General features: G+C 34.5%; 1 protein-coding gene and 1 long non-coding RNA gene across 6 annotated transcripts in view; one reads left to right on the top strand and one right to left on the bottom strand.

The window, feature by feature from the left end:
* LOC120770306 (homeotic protein distal-less) overlaps positions 1 to 20,796 on the bottom strand; it is a 92,883-nt gene that overhangs the window by 19,435 nt on the left and 52,652 nt on the right. The gene's annotated exons all lie outside the window — the stretch shown is intronic.
* LOC120770308 overlaps positions 1 to 20,796 on the top strand; it is a 383,384-nt gene that overhangs the window by 313,653 nt on the left and 48,935 nt on the right. The window contains exon 2 of the long non-coding RNA XR_005704923.1: positions 4,102 to 4,108. This is a non-coding gene — a long non-coding RNA (uncharacterized LOC120770308). The remainder of the gene's footprint in view (positions 1 to 4,101; positions 4,109 to 20,796) is intronic.

Genomic DNA, 20,796 nt, shown 5'->3' with positions numbered 1-20,796 from the left:
TGAAATCTGAAGATCCAGTGGGAAAATTTTTTAGTGTTCGAATGAGGACTGCAAAAACAAAGAATTCTCAACCTCTAAATAAACTTGGATATAACCGCGTAAGCGGTGTCCACGCCAATAAAAAAGAATAAATAAAATTAGGGATATAAAGTTATGTTAGGTCGTAGGGCTTATCCCGGCACCAATGGGAACGCAAAATTCGACTTGGGAAGCTACGAACGCTGGTTCTTTGTGATTCCGAACACTTCTATCTATATATAGATAACTAGATCTTATCGATCCACGAACCATTTTGAGCTTACTACAAATTTGTTAAGGCAGCTAAAATTCATTCCAGTCTCTTCACTAAGTTCGCCAAATGTTTATCTAACTAGATGTCTCAACCTCATTCTCGAAGAAGCTGGAGAGTTAAGGAGAAGATGTTTAAATGATTCTATTCTACCTTTCTCCTTACTATTTCTATTCAACAAGATATGTTCTAGTGATCCACTTTCGGCCAGAAGGATATTGTAGCCGCACAAGTCTGTGTTTGGTCAGCACTTGCCAAGCTGACTGGAGATTCATAAATCCAACGTCAAGGCGCAAGAGGATATCGGAATACCACTCATTCCCCAATCTCATGAATTTTGGGCAAATGGGGCCTATAAGCAAGGGGGCTTGCAGTTTCTACCGATTCTGTTGTGAACAGGCAGTTAAACAAGTAGCTTGATACTACTGGTTAAGAGGTCAAACACTCTCTAACTGAATAGTCTTGAGCACACTGTCAGAATATACACCTCTCTGACGTAAGCTGCTCTTCCAAAGTAAGCTGCACGTCTACTGGACCTTTCCGTAGTCGCAGCTTCGCAATCAAAATTTTACATTGCAATATTTTATTTTGTGGTCTATCCGAGCTTATTGAAATGCCCTTTATGTCGAAAAAACTTAATCCGAGCTTATAGAAACACCCCTTACGCCAAAAAAATTTTGAAGATAAGTTTTGTGGAAATATTTGATAAACATCATTTGAAGCTTGAGCAGAACCAAGCTTTTAAGTAAAAGCCCGAATACCGTTATGAATCAAGAAAAATAACAACAACAACAACAACTTTTTTTTTAATTGATATCTTTTGTACCACTTGCAACAAAATCAGGTTCACCACATGTGCCACACTCGGGAAGCAACAACAACAACAACTGCTATAAACACAACGTTAATAAAATGCTTTGAAATAACGGTGTCGTAGATTGCGATGCTGATGCCACAACTGTTGCATGCATAAATTCGAGTAAAAGTTTAAACTCTTTTTTTTCTTTTTCGTTTGATTGCTTGCTCGAAGCGTTTAATGTCATAACTTTGAATGTTATTGTTGTTATTGTTGTTGTTGTAGATGGCGCAACGCTGGTAGCCGGCGCAACGTTGTGTCCCGCTTCTTTTCCGACTACGGTTGACAGTGGCGCTGGCGCTTACAAGGCAGCAACATATATCAGTACAACAACAACAACAATAAACATCACAACATTGCAACAGTACGGGGCATCGCGCAATGCGTATCGCCGCTCGCGATTTTATCAGATGGCGCAAATCGTTGCCAGCAACACGCGCACGCGTCACTGCGGTTATATACGGATGTCTATATGCATATGTATATGTATTTGTAGATTCGTGTCTGTATGTCTTCATTCATATGTATATGTTTATTTGTTGGTAAATAATTTATGCAGGTCGAATATGTGGATGCGTTTGTAGCCAACTGAAGCGGCGCGCAAGAGCCCAAACAACTCACAAGCCAATAAAGAAAACAGTAAAAATATTGTGTACAACAACAAAAAATCTGTAAGCAACTTTCTGTTTGAAAAAAAAATTAAAATTTGATTTATGATCTTGTCTCCGACGTTGTTCATCATCAGTGCGGCAATAACAGCGGTTACTAAATATGATCACAATAAGCAACAGCGCAGACTCAAAGCAAAAGCGCCAAAAACAACAACAACCAAACATCGTAGCCGAAACGACCAAACGCGCTTGAATGAGTTTTCGCGCCGCTTCTTAAGCTTTGTATTTAGGAAACGCGCGCTGCAGGCGCGCAATTGTAGAGAGTTACTATCCATTGTTGTTGTTGCACGTCAAATTCCGCTAGCCTTCATATATACCTGTGCTGTTGTCTTTTAAAAGTCACTGCTTATTTTGTCACGCTGCGCGCGGTAAGCGGAAGCGCTGCAGTTGACTGATTCACTCACGGCTTCGACAAGTCAGACGCGCGCTACCGCTTGTCTCCACGCGCATGCGCCACATAGCCGATTAGCTTATACATACACGAAATGTTGTCGCATATACAGATGTTGGCTAATTTTTGACTAGCCATTTTAAGCACCGCGCTGCCCTTTTGACCCAAGCGCTGACAAAGCGCAAGGGATCATTCATAAATATTCGTTTTTTAGCGCCTGCGTTCGCAACGCGCTTGTCCACGCGGCTAGCCAAACTTTGCTGTCCTCGCTTCTTGCTGCTATTTCATTGTATTTATTGTTGTTGCTATTTCGTAAAACAACATTTGCTATTGCTACTGCTTCGGCGGCTACGCTTCTGGCCGCTCGCCTGCTGCGTCGCCGCGGAGTTCATGTTTTCTGTCAGATATTACCAGATCTTTATCAGCGCGCGCTTGCTGCACAGGCAGTTTTTCAAGTTCGCTTGCTTTTTACAATGTTTTTAATATTTTATTTAAATTCGTTTTTTTACAAAATCTTTGATGTCTTCTTTTACTACTTTTTGCTAATGCTTTGTGTGTTGTAGTGGTTTTTCCTGTTCATCTTTTATTTCTTTGGAAAGTTAGATGACGCACTGTCGATAACCCAATTCTTGTAGACTAGCGATTTGTTTTAAATAGCAGCGCGTTTATGAGCATGGAGCATATAGTATATGGTATATAGTATACATTAATATGAGTATCTTTCGCGCCTAAAAGAGAACTAGCTACCTAGTCCATATACTATATAACTGGATTTTAAATTTATTATTAAAAAAAAATAATTTAAAAAAAATTGAGGGGTTTTAAAGAAATACAAAGATTACAAGGCACAAAAATAATAATTATTAAAAAATATTTACTTTGTTAAAGACGCATTTCTTCATTAAAAAAAAATTTAAAAAAAAAAATATTAAATTTTTTAAAATTCTTTTATTTTAGTTTTTGTTTTAATAAGGAAATATTACATATATGCGTATTTAAATATTTTTTATTAGTATTAGAAATTCACAGAAATTGCTGTATTATAGCCGAAAGTACTTAAAAGCCATTGAAAATTTTAAAATGGTTGTTGTTGGTTTCGTTCAAACAATACAATATTATTATAAATTTTAAAAATAAAGACACAGAAAAGGAAGAATGAAGTTGTCCTCTAAGTTAGATCGAAAATAAATAGAAATTACTAGCCGACTAGTCGCTAGACCTTACGCTAAAGTTAGCGTAGATCATTTATAAGAGAAATACATATATAATCAACAACGTTGCCCTTGAAATTGTAAAAAAACATTAAGGGTTATTATTAGCAATATATTTTTTCAATATCCTTTTTTGTGACTAATACTAAAACATGAATTTGAAAAAAAAAAATTTGTTTCAAAATTGATTTTTTTGGTTTTTTTACTTGAAAAAATTAATATTTTTTTACAAAATTTAATTTTTATGTTTTTAATAGAAAAAAATGCTACAAAATTGCAAAAATATATTTTAAATTTTATTAAAATAGAAAAAAAAAATGCTACAAAATTGCAAAAATATATTTTAAATTTTATTAAATATATTTTTGCAATTTTATGGGATTTTTTTTTTTCAATTAAAAACAAAAAACTTCATGAAAATTTATACATTTCAAAAGTTAAAATATATTTTTGCAATTTTGTAGCAAATATTTTTTTCAATTAAAAACAAAAAAATTCAATTTTGTAAGATTTTTCTTTCAATTAAAAAAGCAAAAAAAGCAATTTTAAATGTAAATATTAAATATGTATAAAGTTTTTAAATATTTAATTTTTTTTTTCTTTTTTAGTTAAAAATAATTTTTCTAAAACTAGTTAATACAACACTATAGCAATTATCTCACTACCTATTATTCTACTTTCAGATATGCGGTGAGTCAGCTTAAGATTACAACTTGTCTATATATATGTATGTTTATTGTCCCTTACACCGAACATATTACCAACAACGCAAGGTAAGTCAACTTAAGTGAAACCAGAAGCGTTATTTGAGAATTAGGCTCCTCAAAACGGTGCTACAATTAATACATCAATCATCTCTTAGAAGATATAAGAAATTTTCGATTTTGTTCTTTGAAAATGCAAACAATTGCAGCACTCTATGTATTTTACTAGTAAGCTTTAAAAAATATGCTTGTAATTATGCAAAGAAAAGAATTAGCGAGGACAGGAACAATAGACTTAAGCAACAAACTCGATTTTCGTAGTGTGAATAATATTGGTGCAAACCGACTGAACCAAAGCGATTTCGTGTACAAACGTTCATTTTAGTCACTATGCATGACTAAAATTGATTAAACAATACTTCAGCTGCAATAATTGAGAACATGCGAAAAATAAATCATATGCCGTATTCATGAAAACCTAAATTTCTGTATATAGCAGCCGGAGATAAAAACCTCAAATAAATCGAATATATTTTAAGTGAATTAAGTCACTTTATATTATAAAATTGAGGCAATCACTATGCACAATGAATTTTTCTAGATTTGAAAATAGTTTTGACTCCTTATATTATTAGAGAAAAAATATCGTCATATTAAAATTTCACATTACGCATGTATCTCAAAGACTACGCTGCCTCCAACTAACTAGATGTGGTTGTGCATACAAACAAACCTTCATATGATATATAAATGTATACTTCTTTCTGCATGCCATTCTTTTACATTTTCAATAAAGCACCGCTAAGCGCAACAAAACGCAAAGCCACAAACACACAGCGCGCAAAGGAAGCTCAAGCAAAATAAAAACTAAAACAACAACAAGAAAAATTTCCAAATAAAAACGTTAAAGGCTGTTTTTGGCGACGCCTACATTGCGGCTCTTGCCACAAGAAACCAGCGCAAAGCAGGGAATAAGCAAAAACGCAAAGAAAACTCAGAAACGAGGAGTAAACCTTTAAGAAAACCCTCAAAGGCTTCAAGGCCAAAAAGTGTGCTTACCGCTAACCAACGCCGAAACACGAATCCGTAAATGAATACATGTGTGTGTATACCGCTACAGACTGCAGATTGACTTGCGGCCAAATACAAACATACACCAGCAACATTCACTGCTTTCTTGGTGCAAGCAGCGATGCGGCGATGTTGCTACGATTTTTTCAATATAATCTTTTGATTTTTTTTTTAATTTTTAATTTTTTTTATTTTCTTCGTTGGTTTTGGTTTTTGTTTTTGTTTTTTTTTTCTGAAGACTTGTGCTGCCCCGTAACCAACAAGGCAGACAAAACCTACGCCACAATCTCAAAAGCTACGCAGTAAAGCTGTTTAGTGGGTGAGACCAGCGTCGAGCAGTAAAAAACGAAGAATAACAACAAAAACAACCACATCACAGCCTGTCTGTGAAAGATCGTTAAGTTATTGCCACACAAGATAAACACATTTACGCTTTAAATACCCTAAAGTACTCATATTTGGTATGCAATGAGTTGCCACCTAAATTGTTGTTGTTGCTATTGTTGTTATTGTTGCAACTTGGGCTTATTTTTGTAGCGCACGCCAAATAGGAAAATCTATTAGCGCAACACAAAGGCAGACCACGGCGCAATGGTGAAAGATTTCTCGTTTAAAAAAAGCAAAACAAAAGCAAAAAATATTGCTGTAAGAAAAAGAAGAACCTGCCGCGCACACTCAACGCTTGCAGCCACAAATAGTTATGGGTTAAGGTAACAATAAGTGCAACCGGCAGCAATGTGCAACATTTGCTGCCAAATACTAAACGATTAGACGATTGCTTGATTACCGATGATGGGCTGGCACAATACAAGAAAAAAAACAACAACAACAACAAATATATCGAATGCATGGCAACAAGGCAGCGGTGGCATTGTGGCCGTACAAATGTGTGCTTGAATGAACCAAATGAACGGCATTGATTTTATGAACTACTATTGCGCATGCGTGCGTGTAGAGATGCTTAAAACTCTACATAAGCATGTGCGTGTGCAAGGTTAGCCCACATTGAATTCAAGTTGAAGTTGTACGCGGCACGTCTTTGCCCTGAGCCATCGCTGCTGTGGCCGTACAAAGGCAGAGAGGTTGGCAGAGCTTTGCGCATGCGTAGACCATATAGCACGCTGGTTATTCAAGCGCAGCATAATTGTAATAGCGCTTGCTGCTGTTCCGTGCTCAATAGCGGCTTTTTTATTACAATTTCGTTTAAGTTGCAATTGTTGTTTTTATTGTTGGCTGCTGCTTCTTTGCGCAGCCGTTCAATTACTAATGTTGACGTGTTAAATAGTTTGTCCAGTGAGTCCGTTTGAACTGCAGCCATTGCTTTGGCACTTCATTTATTTGTTAGTAGTTGTTTTTGTTGTTTTCCGGTTGCCACAAATAGGCGTTAACGCATGCGCAGCGCTTCATTATGCGGCTAGAGGTTAAGCGTGTAAATTTTGACTTCAATTCCAGCTCTATCTTGTGCTTACAGTTTGTTGGCGTTGCATTGTGCCCTTGCTGGGAGCTAGCAGAATACTCGCTTTGCAGTTTTATCGTGTCATGGTTTTTATTGTTGGTCTTCGATCTTCGATCTTCTCGCTGCGCTTGCAGTTTATGCATTGCATTCATTTTAATTTGGCAGTTTAATTGATACCTTTCGAAAGGTGTGAAGTGTAGCTGTGGAGTTTAGTGATGCATTCTGTTTATATGTGTGTGTGGGTGCATATATGTATATATATATATGCACATATGTATATGTATATGTGGGAATGCGAAATAATGATTTCATATGGTTTCATTTCTCAATTCTCAATAAAGCAGTCAATGCAGTCATTATAAAATTTAGTTATTCAATTATGTCCAGTTTTTTTTTAACTTCGGGGCAAAGAGGGAACTAAAAAAGCAATAAGAAAAAACTAAGTAAAGAATTTCGGCTGCATCGAAGTTATTTTATCATCCACAAGTGAATATTTGTATAAATAAGGGATGTAAAAATTTCTATATCTTGACATTGATCGTTCAGTTTGTATGGCAACTACATGCTATAGTGGTCCGATCTGAACCATATCTTTGTAGATTATACCTTTGTCTTGGAGAATAATGTATACCAAATTTCCTGAAGATATCTCATCAAATACAAAAGTTTGCCATACAAGGGAAGCAATTTTGTTGGTCAGTTTGTATGGCAGTCATATGATATAGTAGCCCGATCTGAATATTTCATTCGGAGATTGTACCGTAGCTTTTAGCAATGAACCATGCTCAATCCCATAAAGATACTTCGACGAATGAGAAAGTTTTCTTAACAAGTCCTTGATTCCGACCGTTCAGTTTGTATGACAGCCATACGCTATAGTCATCAGATCTGAACAATTTCTTGGGAAACTGCACCGGAAGTTGGGAAGATAATACTTGTCAAACTTCGTAAAAATATCTCTTGAAATAAAAAAGTTTTCCATACTAGAACTTGATTTTTATCGGTCATATTGTATGGCAGCTATACGCTATAGTGGTTCAATCTGAACAATTTCTACGGTATCTGCACCGATAATTAAAGGAATAATACATGCCAAATTTCGTGAAAATATCTCGTCAATTACAAAAGGTTTCCATACAAGCATTTGAATCCGATCGTTCAGTTTGTATGGCAGATATAAGTTATAATTGTCCGATGTCAACGATTTCGACAAGCCAGCAGCTTCATAGGGAGAAAACGATGTGTGCAAAATTTCAGATCGATATCTCAAAAACTTAAGCACTAGTTCGCGTATATGCAAACTGACGAATTAGGCTAAATCGACCCAGCTCATCATGCAGCACATTTATATGTATATAATAGGGTCTCCGCCATTTCCTTTTGGATATTACAAACTTTGTAGCAAACTTAATATACCCCCTTTTTGGTATAAAAAAATTTAGCTTGCTGTACAAATGTTCGTATGTATGTGGCTGAAAGCACACGCATGACTTTCTTGCGTTTTAAGACAGCTCTAGAGCAGTAGAATTTTCTAGAGTGGGCAGCGTTGTAAAATTTAACACGACAAGTTATTGTTAAGTGTTATTTTTTGTGTTTTTTTCTCTCTTTCAGTAGCGACTTTCTATTTTTTCTCTTCCTTTACAGACTTTTGATTTGCTTTTTTCACGTCTTTCTGCCACAAAAAATATTTACTACAATTCTTTTTATTTTTTTTTAGTTTCTTTTTGTCTTCATACTTTTATGTCGCGCTATTTCTGTCTGTTTCATATTCATAATTTTTTACACATTTTTCAAATCCTTCAGCATTCAGGTTGCTGCAATATTACATACATATGTTTCATTCTATTGTTACTGCAACTGTTATTATTATTGTTGTTATTGTGTTCATATCTTGCGTACATTTCACAGTGCATGAAAAAATCCAGCAGCTTTTTCTTTCATTTATGAATGGTTCTTACATTATACCCGCAATTACATACACCCCCCAGCACACGCACACACATACCAACACATAAAACGCTAAAGAACACAACAATAATACTAACAATGCGCTGAATGGACTAAAAGCAGCTCTGATAGCTGAATTGCTGCGAAAACAAAACACATTGCATGCAATGTTTTTCAACAATCTTCGAAATGCTATTGTTGTTGCTGTAAACCATGTATGTACGTATATAAGTGGATACTTTTTGTTGCTGTTGATTTTTTTTCTGCAAGCGATTTACGATGCGAAATTCCGTGTTCGCATTTGCGCGTACATCAAACATTGCGTAATCCGTCAACCGTGACAGTCAGCAAGACGCAATTGAAGTTCGTGCAGCAGAGTTGCCATCACTCAACGACGGTCGACAGTTTTCACAATGCTTGTGTGTTATAATTTTTTTTTGTAATACACATATACATACACATATGTATACTTATATGCGTATGCATAATTAGCAACGAGACTGAGGCGGCCACTGCGTATGAGTAACATTGCGTTGCTTTGAAAATTCGAAAAATCTTAAGTGGCAAATTTGCTAATTTTAACAAAAGTTGCATTAAAAATAAACAAGAAAAATATATTTAACAGAAAAAACTGACAAATTTACAGCAGTTTCCTTACAAGTCTTTTTTAGCAGCCTGCCACCTTGTAAATATACGCAGCTGCTGTTACCTCCGTACTGCTACAGCGCTGCTAACATTGAAAACCGTAAAAAAATCACCGTTTTTTTTATAAAATTTCATAATTTTACAAGTTATTTCTTATTGCGTGCGCATCATAATTTATTAATAAGCATAACCACTTTTTCCAACAACACAAGCAAGTACTGCTAAAAACATACATATGTAAATATCCACCAGCCCATACAACCGCACACACATACAGCTACGCTGCATATTTGCTAATAAATATTGCATTTTCATAAAATATTAATGCGCAGCGCCCTTGTCTTTGTGCTATTCTGAAACACCCTTGCCATAAAAGTTGGTGGCAGTCACTTGCTCATCAAGCTCATGTTGCTGTCAGCTTTTTATTAAATATCAACATATGAAAATATTTAGCTTGTGCTGCGTGTGCGGCTATGCACCTACATACTACTGTTAAGTTTGCGAAGTAGTAATGCATAATTAATAAATGCATTTTTAATAAGCGCATAACTGAGCAAACTGGTATAAATATTTTTGACTCGCCTACTTGCGTATATTTAGTATGCGTACGCAACGGCGGCCAGGCTGTTGGGCGCTTAGATGGTGAAGAAGTTGTAGATTTTTTATGGCAGCCTATTTCGAGGGTAATGACATCAATTTTCATTTTTTGCACAGAGTTTGTCGGTAGGTAAGGAAAAAATCTTGCTGCTATAGGATATTTGCGACACTCTATGATGTTCAAAAAAGTACCGTTATTTTAGTTTATTTATCTAAACACATTTAAAACTTTTATAGAGAGAGGAGAGTTACGAAGAGTCAAAAATAACGAAATTTCGTCTAAAAATGCTTTCTAAGAAAAAATCTCTCAGAAATTTTTGTACGAAAAACATAACTTTAATAATTGAATTATAAATTTTTTATTTTCTTAATTTTTTTGTTTTAAAAAAAATTGCTTATAAACTATTTTAAAAAATAATTAAATTCCATTTATAAATGCTTTCTAAGAAAAAATCTCTCAGACATTTTTGCACGAAAAATATAACTTTAATAAAAAAAAAAGAAATTGTTTATACCTTTTCCGGTTTGCAGTATTAATATAAAGCTTTGTTCTTTTGCATAGAGTTCATAGAAAAGCCTGGAACACATCTTTCGGCTGGACTATCTATGCTATTATAAAAGTTACCGTTCATTGAACTATTCTACCTTAAAAAATTTAACTTTTATATAAATAAATTTTCTTGTTCGAAACGCCGAAAATACCGAAATTTTAAATTAAATTTAAATAATCCATGAAACTGTCTGGCAACATTTCGTGTCAAAAGTATTACAAGCTCTATGTAAACAAATGATTATTTCTTTTAAATAAATCTATTTCCAATGTTTTTTTCCAAAAAAAATCGTATTTTTTGCCAAAATAAAATTTTAAATTAAAAAAAAATATTATTTTCTCTCACAATTTTTTTCGCTTTACAAGATTTGCAGTAATTTAATTTAAAAATATTTTTTTTTTCGAAAAACTCTGGCTACTTTTTGTCTAAAAATTATACTAATTGCATAAATTATTATTTATTTTTGAATACACCTGTTCCTAAAACAAAAAAAAAAACGCCATGATATAAATTAAAATAATCATTTCTTTTAAAAACTCTGGCAACTTTGTGTTTAAAAAATATATAAAAAAAATTTAAATAAAAATTTACGTCCTCATTTCCTGCCATTAAATTTTTGATTATCATAAGACGAATATTTTATATATTTTTTGCAAACAAAATTTTTTCCAACTTCTCCTTCAAAAAAAATTAATTTTCGTTTTTTTTTTGCTAAAATAAAATTTTTAATTTTCGTGAAAAAAATTATATTTTATTTGTTCTACAGTATTTAATTGAAAAATAATTTCTGTAAAAAACTCTGGCAACTTTTGGTATTAAAAAAAAACTAATTAATTAAAAAAAAAACAAATTTTCGAGTTTTTTGCGAAAATAAAATTTTTAATTTTCGTGAAAGAAATTATATTTTATTCGTTCTACAGTCTTTAATTGAAAAATAATTTCTTCGAAAAACTTTGGCAACTTCTGGTATTAAAAAAACTAATTATATAAAATATTAATTATTGTTGAATAAATCTATACTATTTCTAAATAAAAACAAAAAATTCGATCCTCATTTTCTGCCTTAAAATTTTTGATTTTTCCAAGAGGAATATTATATTATTTTTAAATCAAATTTTTTCTATTTTTTCTTTAAAATGTTGGCGCTATCTAGATTTAAAGAAAAAACTCTTCTGTAGAATGTTTAAAATTTTTTTTTTCAGTTTGAAATCATAACTTAATTTGCAAATTAATTATGCAAAGTTAGAATTATACGTACTTTTAATGATTATGATGCAACTATTTTTTTAATAGTAGGAGTTCTGGAAGACAGCAACTACGCTGGCTAGCTTTTAAAGTATTCGACGAAGTACCCGCCGGGGTAAGCAGAAGAATACCTCCACTCCGTTGGAAAGACTAGGTGAAAAACAGACCTGGCTACACTCGGAATATTTAATTGACGCCAAACAGCGAGGAAGTCCAAGAATCGTCATGTGTTTAAGAAAGACAGAAAGTGAGAAATTCGATGCCTTCTTTGTTTATGTCTGAATGTATTTGCAAAATTAATAAGTTATTAAGAACTTTACACAGGCCAAATCTACTATTCCGCATTTTCAAAATTTTTTGTTATTTTTAGCTCATATATGATTGACTTAGCAAACAAAAATCACATGATTAGAAATTTGAGATTGAAATAAGATTTGGAAAAGAGAATAGGTTTAAAAAAATTGTACAGGAAACAATACTAAAATTTCTAAAAGACAAATATAAAAAACACTATTAGACAAATAAATAAAAAAAAATCTTCAAATCTTAAAAAATAACCTCTAAACACTTTCAAAGCAATGCAGAAACATTCCAAGATGTCAATAAACTAATTAACCGATTAAAACCGAGAAAATATGTCATTAGTTTTACCACGAAAGCGAAACACTTACAAACCACATGACCATACCACAAACGCAAAGACAAATTAAATGATCAGCATATGGCAACACATGAATGCTGGAGTCAAGTGCCATGGCCTTCTGCAGAGTGTTTGGGGATTTGTGGCTATGGTTGTCAAGATACTACAATTCGATAGCGCATTTTGAGCGCGCACTGAGCAAGCAAACAGCAGATGAAAGCGATTGTGGCAAGCAACAGACAATACGAACAAACACACTTACATATGTATATGCTGATATAAATGTATATATGTATGTGTATATATGTATATGTGTTTATGTTTTAGTTTAATGTTAAAAAGCGTTCATTAATTTATGCGTAAAAGGAAAAGTAAATGCGAGTAACGTTAAGCAAGTGGGAAATATGCACATAGCAGTCGTTGAAAATAGCAAGTGAGCAGCTAAAAGTGACAATAGTGACACACATACTAGCGCATGCCTACTAATTTATGTGCAATATTAAATACAGTGTATGAAAAACTATCAAAATGCAGAGTATGTGCGCGTAAGTGCCTATAAAAGCGCACTCAAGCAATAAAGATGCGCTGAAAAAGCTCGACGCAGATCGGTGCTGATCGATGGTGATCGTTGGTGATCACTGCAGTTCATAAATTTTGTGAGTAAAATTGCTTTAAAGTTGACACGAATAATGACTTCAACCAACTGGTAATGAGTAGTGTGAAGAACAAACATACACACACCCAAACAAACAAGCTTACATATCAAGCACTGCGATTACAGCGATCTGGCCACGATTCTTTGGCTTTTTTGCAAGCGCGTTTGTTTACATTTGCCATTTGCGGCATCAGAGCATAAATAAACATACAAATGTACATATATGCATACATATTTATATGTATAAATTCGTATACACACACATACGGAGGTGAGTTCTCAGCATCCAAGCGTCGCCATAATCTCACGGGGCAAAATGTGAATGCTTAAGAAACAATAAATATGCAATTAATCGATCAAGATTGAGCTGCTGATTGCGCGAGCTAATGCTCACACACATTTTCGAACGCACGTAGCGCGCGTGTGTGTGTGTATGTGATTATGTTGTTTATGCGCGCACGCATGCGCACAATAAACATGCGTACTAGCGTGTGTGCGCGTGAAAGCAAGCAGTTAAACTTCTTACACACTTTATATTCGCGCATATCAAACGAGCTCCAACGCATAGCGTAGTATATACACACATACAAACGTACATACACGCATACATAGTCATGTGTATATATCCACATTTAGTACACACATATTGCCCGCCAAACGGTAGCCACTTTGCTTGTCCGTCGTCTCATTGCGCGCACGATTGCTATCGCCAGCTAGCAACAGTTGCCACATACCCACTCATACATACATACGCACACATCCATACATAGCTTAAATGGCAGCGTGGAAAAGTGAAGCGCTCCAGCTCCTCGTGCTCGCAACGCTTTTCATTTGCGCTGCTAATGAAATAGCGACGCGTCGTCGAAAGTCCGAGTTGCGAGTTGGAAAATGAAGTAGTAAACACCACAGCGAAAGGTAAGTTTATAAGCAAAAGCAGCAACTGCAACAAATTGGCGCATAAAAACTGCATAAATAAATAAAGATAACTATCGAGTTTGGTTTAGTTGCTTTGAGTAAAGCGGCGCGCATGCGCAACTAATGTCTAAGTTAGGCATACAGTGGTGTAAGATTCTAAATAATGTTTAGCGATTTCAAATGTGGAGTTAATACTTTCATTTGCTGATCAATTACAAGGCTGATTCAACATTGGCGTCCTGTCCCATGAACAATCCTGTGCTCGCCATTTCTTTGCTCTTTTAGTATGCTAGAGCACTGCTCTCTTATAAAAACTTATAAGTAGAAGCAACGACAAGGTTTTCCAATTGAAGACAACACCAAAGATTTTACAGTTAGTTCATTAACTTTATAAAATCGTATTAGATATAATTGATTATACCAGTTGCTTGTTCGATTTGGCACCCTACAGGGGTGTTTTTTTAAAAACAACAAAAAATTTTTCCACTTTATTATACCAGTTTAAAAAAATTATACCAGTTGCTAGTTTGATTTGGAAGGTTTGACCAGAAGCTGGCAGGTAAGGGGAAAATAAAATTTGTGAGCAACAATCAAGTTATTTGCTTAATTTTAATAGTGTTATGCATTTAGACCAGTTGTTTGTGAAACGAAATTGAATAATTAGGAACCAAAACATTAATTCGATTTTACATCACACCACTAGGTTCAAGCTCTGCTCTTTGGTAGACATAAATAATATGTAAAAACATCGTTAAACGCTTAATTATACCAGTATAAAAAATTATACCAGTTGTCAATTTTATTTGCCACCCTAAAAAATTTGAGCAGAAGCACGCAAGTACGAGAAAGTAAAATTCGAAAACAACAGTAAAATTATTTACTTAATTTTACCTGTGTAATGCATTTAGACCAGCTTTTTGCCTCATATGCCACTCTAGAAAGTTTGAGCACTGCTCTTTTGTTAAAATGAATTATATAAGAAGGCACATAAAGCTGTTTGCCGATTTTTCATACTAGTCTTATGAATTTATACCAGTTTTGTGTTCGTTTCATCATTCTACAAAGTTTATGCTCTGCTCTCTAGTAAAAAAAAATGAAATATAAAAATTAAATTTAAATACCACAAGAGAACTATGGGCTTAATATTAACAAGCCAATACACGTATACCAGTTTTTAGTATTACATATTCACCAATCCACAAGAATTGATCCTTGCTGCTGTAAAAAATTTGTTTTGAATAAAAAAAAAAATATGTTTTTTATACCAATTAGAAGCAATTATACCAGTTGCTTGTTCGTTTCTCAATTCAATTTCGGCTATGCTCTTTTAAAAAACTTTCTTTCGAGCAACAACAACAAAGTTGTTTTATTATTATACCAATATAATGCATTTATACCAGTTATGTGAACGATTCCTCACTCTACAAAGTTCGAAGAAAAATTCTATATTTTTGAATTTTGTGCACTTTAGTTATTAATTTTTATATTTTTTTTTTTCAAATTCTCAAAAACTCTTGGTCATGTTCCAAAATATCCACCACTGTGCACCTACCTACATATGTACTACCAATTTACCAACAGCACAACAACAAATCCCTGCGCCAATCTAAGCACTGCGAGCAGGAATGATTGCTTAATCGTGAATTGTTTTCTAAGCTACCAACAAGCGAGTTCTAAGCAGCGCGCTGGCGACTGCCGCTAGTGATGAAGCGCGCCACTAACAACATGAAAATCGCAGAAAATCGAGTCATCCACATGACAACTATCGCCGATCGGCGACACTCCTCCAGGAGTATGTATAGAACCGTAACGAAGTTGCTTGGCTTGCCTAGTTCACTTTAACTGCTAGAAAAGCGGCACAAATGCGCGCGCATGCGCACAACGATGCGCACTTCGCCATATGAAGACATAACATGGCCATATTAAGCAGCGTCGCGTCGGTCAAGTTGGCGATAATGAGCACTAAAGACTCCAACGAGCGGACTGGCAAGGCGACTGCAATGCCGTATTGGCAAGTACAATGTTGCTAAACTAGTTGGATATATACCATAGTATATGTATGCAGTGTGGCTACCGCTGTTCAGCTTAAGATTTCTGTACACATATTCTCCGAGCCAATTGAAAGTACTTAGCCATAACTTAATCATAAATTCTGCAAATTGAAAACATAAATTCCTTACTGTATTTGCGCATGCGCGGTGGGTAATCGCTTAATCATTGCGCGCCCTTTAACAACAAACCAATAACTGCACACACACACACTCACGTATGCGTGCACCATGCTGGTAGATGCGCTTAAGCCGCTGCTGTTTTCCCCTCCCAGTTATGTATAGATATAGCATTTAACTTAGTAACTTTTTTGTTGTATTTGTAATGCTTTTGCGCTCGAATTGGTAGTGCTGCACCGTTTTTGGTATTTTGCAGGTGCATAAAGCAATCCCTCAACAAGCCAAATCCATGCACCTCCATCAGCTCTTGGCTAATGCGCACACGTGCTTGCCGCAGTTTCGTAATCGTTCGGCAAAAACTGACAGAATTTGTGAAATATAATAGCCGCAATTGACACCAGCGCGAATGCCAGCGGCGATTAGTTGGTTAGTTGTCTTTGGTGTGTTTAATTAACTTTGCGTAAATGACTTCATTCATTCATACTTATTCGCTTAAAACTCGCATGGATTTTCATCAATGCTTTGGTGGGCGTACAGAAATAGTTTTTTTTTGTTTTTTTTTTTTTTTGGCAATAGTCCACACTGGTTTTCAAAGCAAAATTTTTTTTTTTTGATTTTTATAATTTTTTTTTATTAAAAGTTTTTATTTTTATTTTATTTTATAAAAATTTTTATAAATTGCGCAACTAACTCGACTTACTTCTGTTTATTATACTGAAATTATATACCTGAAAAATGTTTTTGAGATATCGATCTGAAATTGTTTTGTTTGACAAGGTATCTTCACTAAACTTGCCGTATCCAAGGCAAACTTCAAACAAATTGTTCTGATTCGAATACTATATTATATATAGCCAACTGACCCATCGTTCCCAAGTATCTTCACACAACTAAGCGTAGATCATTATCCAAGACATCGCAACATTTTCTTTCAATCGGACTACTTTAGCACATATGTAGCTATCACATTAACTGAATTATGTAGCTCAAGTCCGTGTATGGAAATTTTTTTCATTGACAAGATATCCTCTTAAAATTTGGCATGGAATATTTTTCAAGGCAACGGTACAATGTCGGAAGAAACTGTTCAGTTCGCATAACTATAGCGGATAGCTGCCATAGAAGTTAACCGATCAAAATCAGTATCGTATATGGTATCTTCAGTATTTCTAAACGGTTCGATTCGAATATTTTTTATACGCATTACTCTTAAGGGGTTTTATGGCTTTACGGGTTTAAAAAAATCGATTTTTTATTATCTTATTTAATTCAACAACACCTCTACAACACCAGCCGCGTTATAGTTTCGGAGATACAGCCTTGAGAACATGTGCGCTCAAGGCTAGCTAGTGTGCCGTCTTGAAGCGCGTTTTTCTCCCCATATGACACTTTAAGATTCACAAAATTCGAAAGTCATTCTTGAGTTAGAAATTACCCCTCGTTTTATAGATATTCTTTAGCAGTTTTTCGAGGAGGTTACAAAATATGCTTATCCTTCTTAGAGAAGTGCAGTTATCTCAATATTCTTAATATTTTCAAAAAGTTTTTTAACCGCACTTACAACCGCTTTTTCCAAACGCCTATATTTGATGACTGAAAGAGAAATGATCGTCCTACGTGACTCGCACCAATACAACCATAATAACGGTTTGCGAACAAGTGAACGCGTGAAAGCCTTTAAGAAAACAGAAAATCAAGGGAAATGCATATATCGACCAGATCCATGTGAGATCTTATAGAAGATGATCTGCACATGAAAGTCTGCTGTCGGTCAACTGGTCATCTGTGATACAGCAGTGACTTTAACGATATTCCTGGTTTCAAAGCTGCGGATGGTTTGCCGTCAGGAAGTGCAGTTTTGAATCCATTAGACTGCAGTTTGTGGTCAGAAGTGTAGAATATGCCCCGTCAATTACCACACAGCACTTAGGAGAGTCAAAAAAAAAATATTTTCTTCGAGCAGCATTAACCGTTTGGGTTACATAAATTCGATTGACTTGGAAACGCCTGACGTCGGACTATTACTACCCACTGCTCAACTAACACTATATTACACTTTGGTCCTCTCACCTTGAAACATCACATTCTCTCAACCAATCGTTGGTTGCATGGGCTACTTGTCTTCAATTCAATTGTAGCATTAACCCATTCAGGTGACGATTCCAATTGAAAAAATTTCAAGCTTGGTTTTGATAAATGTTACAACAATAACAACGTCAGAATGTTGTTGTTTTCAGTAAAATCGTGTCTAGAGCATCAAACGCATAATTTCGAGTTTAAATTTAAATTGTAAAAAATTTCATCACTGGCTGGAAGTAGTTTAGCATTTTTACAAACTTTTACCTTCTACGTATGCCCTTGAGCAGCGTATTGAGGCATGTTGGGATTTAGGGACCAACAAATGAATTAAGACACCTTTGAGACAACAGTTTTAGTCAATTATTGCGATAATTGTCTTCCTGTGCGCACTTTTCGCATTTGCCACACGTCATAAATTTTCATAAAAAGTTGAATTTGAATTGTATTTATTAATACCATATAGCTACTAAGCTACACACAATCATAAAAATGAATATGAATATTCATAAACGAAGTTTGACATTCGCCGTTGGTTGCAAGTCTTGTCGACCAGAATTTAGCAACACCAACTAAAACAAGCACAAACATATATACTTATATGCATACATATATTATTATGTATGCATTCATTCATTTATGTAAGTGTGTATGTATGTATGTATGTGCATTGCGAATGCTCGCTATTGTTTCGGTTAGTCAGTCTGAATTTCACCTTGACAATTGTTGATCAAATGTTGCCGCCAACTGAATTCAGCGTCCGTGCCGGCGGCTGTCGTGTTGGTGATGGTAAACGTGTTGCTATTGCGTTCGCAATTGCTTGCATACTGACATATATATAATATTTATTGTTGTTGTTGTTATTTTTTCAGTGCTATTCTTGCGATTTTGCAATAATAACTCAGCAAACAAATACTGTCATTTCGTAATGTGAGTCAGAGCAACTAAAAAAATAAATAAATTAAACGCACACATACATATATACATATGTGCTTCTGTGCGCATAGCGATTTTAATCAGTGAACGTCAACAAAACGCCAAAAGGCAGCATTTTGTTGGGAGAAAAAAATTGCAAGTTTCAGAAATGAAATTAGAATTTCAAAATATGAAGGTTACTGCTTGGCTATTGTTGTTGTTGTTCCTACTACTGTTTTTAGACTTTTTACAACTGCGTTTTAGCGTCTTTGTCATGTTAGTTGTTGCCCGAGTTGTTGCTCAGCGCTGATGATTCAAGTTTTTCCGCTGCTTTTTTTTACTCTTTTTCTTCTTCAACTATATTCTAGATTTAATCTCGTGTTGTATCGGTTTTATAGCAATGAATTTCGTTGCATGCTAAATATTTATAACGTTGCATGTATGCTGGCAGTTGTAAATAAGTCGTTTGATAGTAATCGTAAAAGCAGCGGCATGGAATTTGAGATACAAAGGCGTTTAGCAGGTGTATACGTTTGTATGTGAGCACATATGTATATGTCATATCTACATAGATATATATTATAGAGTATATAATTCGTTTAGTAGCACATTGTTGGGCAATAGACTCGCAAATGTGCATGGGAACAGTTTCCGGAATTGACATTGTTTCATGCTTAGCGAATTTGCGCGCTTACAATACAAAAACAAAAACACGAAAAAATATCAACTTTGTTTGTAACGAAGCTGTAATACCCTATACAGATGCATTTTTTATAGCACAGAAGGGTATAAAAAGTTATTTATCATGATTTTGTTGGATCAGTTTGTATGGCAGGTGTATGCTATAGTTAACCGATCTGCACAATTTCTTTGTATCTTGTACAGTTATCTTGGATAACAGCCTGCATCAAATTTTATGAAAATATCTCATCACATAAGAAAGTTTTCCATACAAGAACATGATTTTAAACGTTGAGTTTGTATGGCAGCTATATGTTATATACGTCTGATTTGATGAATATATTGAAAGATTGTAGCGATTTTTAAGATAATATTTTATGCAAAATTTTGTGATGATACCTTGTCAATAAACAAGTGTTCCATAGAAATATTTGATTTTAAACGTTCAGTTTGTATGGCAGCTATATGTTATAGTAATACGATCTGAACGATTTCTTCACAGATTGTAGCCTTGAGCTTGAAAATATCATATGCTAAATTTTGTGAAGATATATTGTCAAATAAATTGGTTTTCCATACAAGCACTTGGTCTTGATCGGCAGGTTTGTATGGCAGCTATGTGCTATAGTGTTCCGATATCGGCTATTCCGACAAATAAACAGCTTATTGAAGAGAAAAAAACTTTTGGAAAATTTCAGATCGTTAGCTCAAAAACTTAAGTGAGTTTAGGGTATGAAAATCGAAAGCTCAAAAAGCAAAGCAAAAGGTAAACACAAATATTAAATTTAATTTTTTTTTATACGACTTATATAAAGCAATCGCCATGTACAAATTAGAAAACCTTGTGGCTTTATTCTGCGTCAAAAAGTACTTTATACATACGTACATAGCTTCCGAAGATTTACTAAAAATATATTTTGCACATATGTATACTATATTGACTATATTATATGTATGCATTTACAAAACTATTTCACCTAATCAGTATATACATATATGTATATAAGCGGTGTATATATGTAAATATATAACTATGTCGCCTGTCAGTGAACGGATGTTGCCACGTCAGACATATCCGCTACGTTCAGCTTGCAACTTGGCGCACTGTTTTT

This window comes from Bactrocera tryoni, chromosome 3, assembly GCF_016617805.1.
Source record: "Bactrocera tryoni isolate S06 chromosome 3, CSIRO_BtryS06_freeze2, whole genome shotgun sequence".
Classification (NCBI taxonomy): Eukaryota; Metazoa; Arthropoda; class Insecta; order Diptera; family Tephritidae; genus Bactrocera; species Bactrocera tryoni.
The sequence above is the reverse complement of the archived record's forward strand: the minus strand, read 5'-3'. Positions and strand labels throughout refer to the sequence as shown.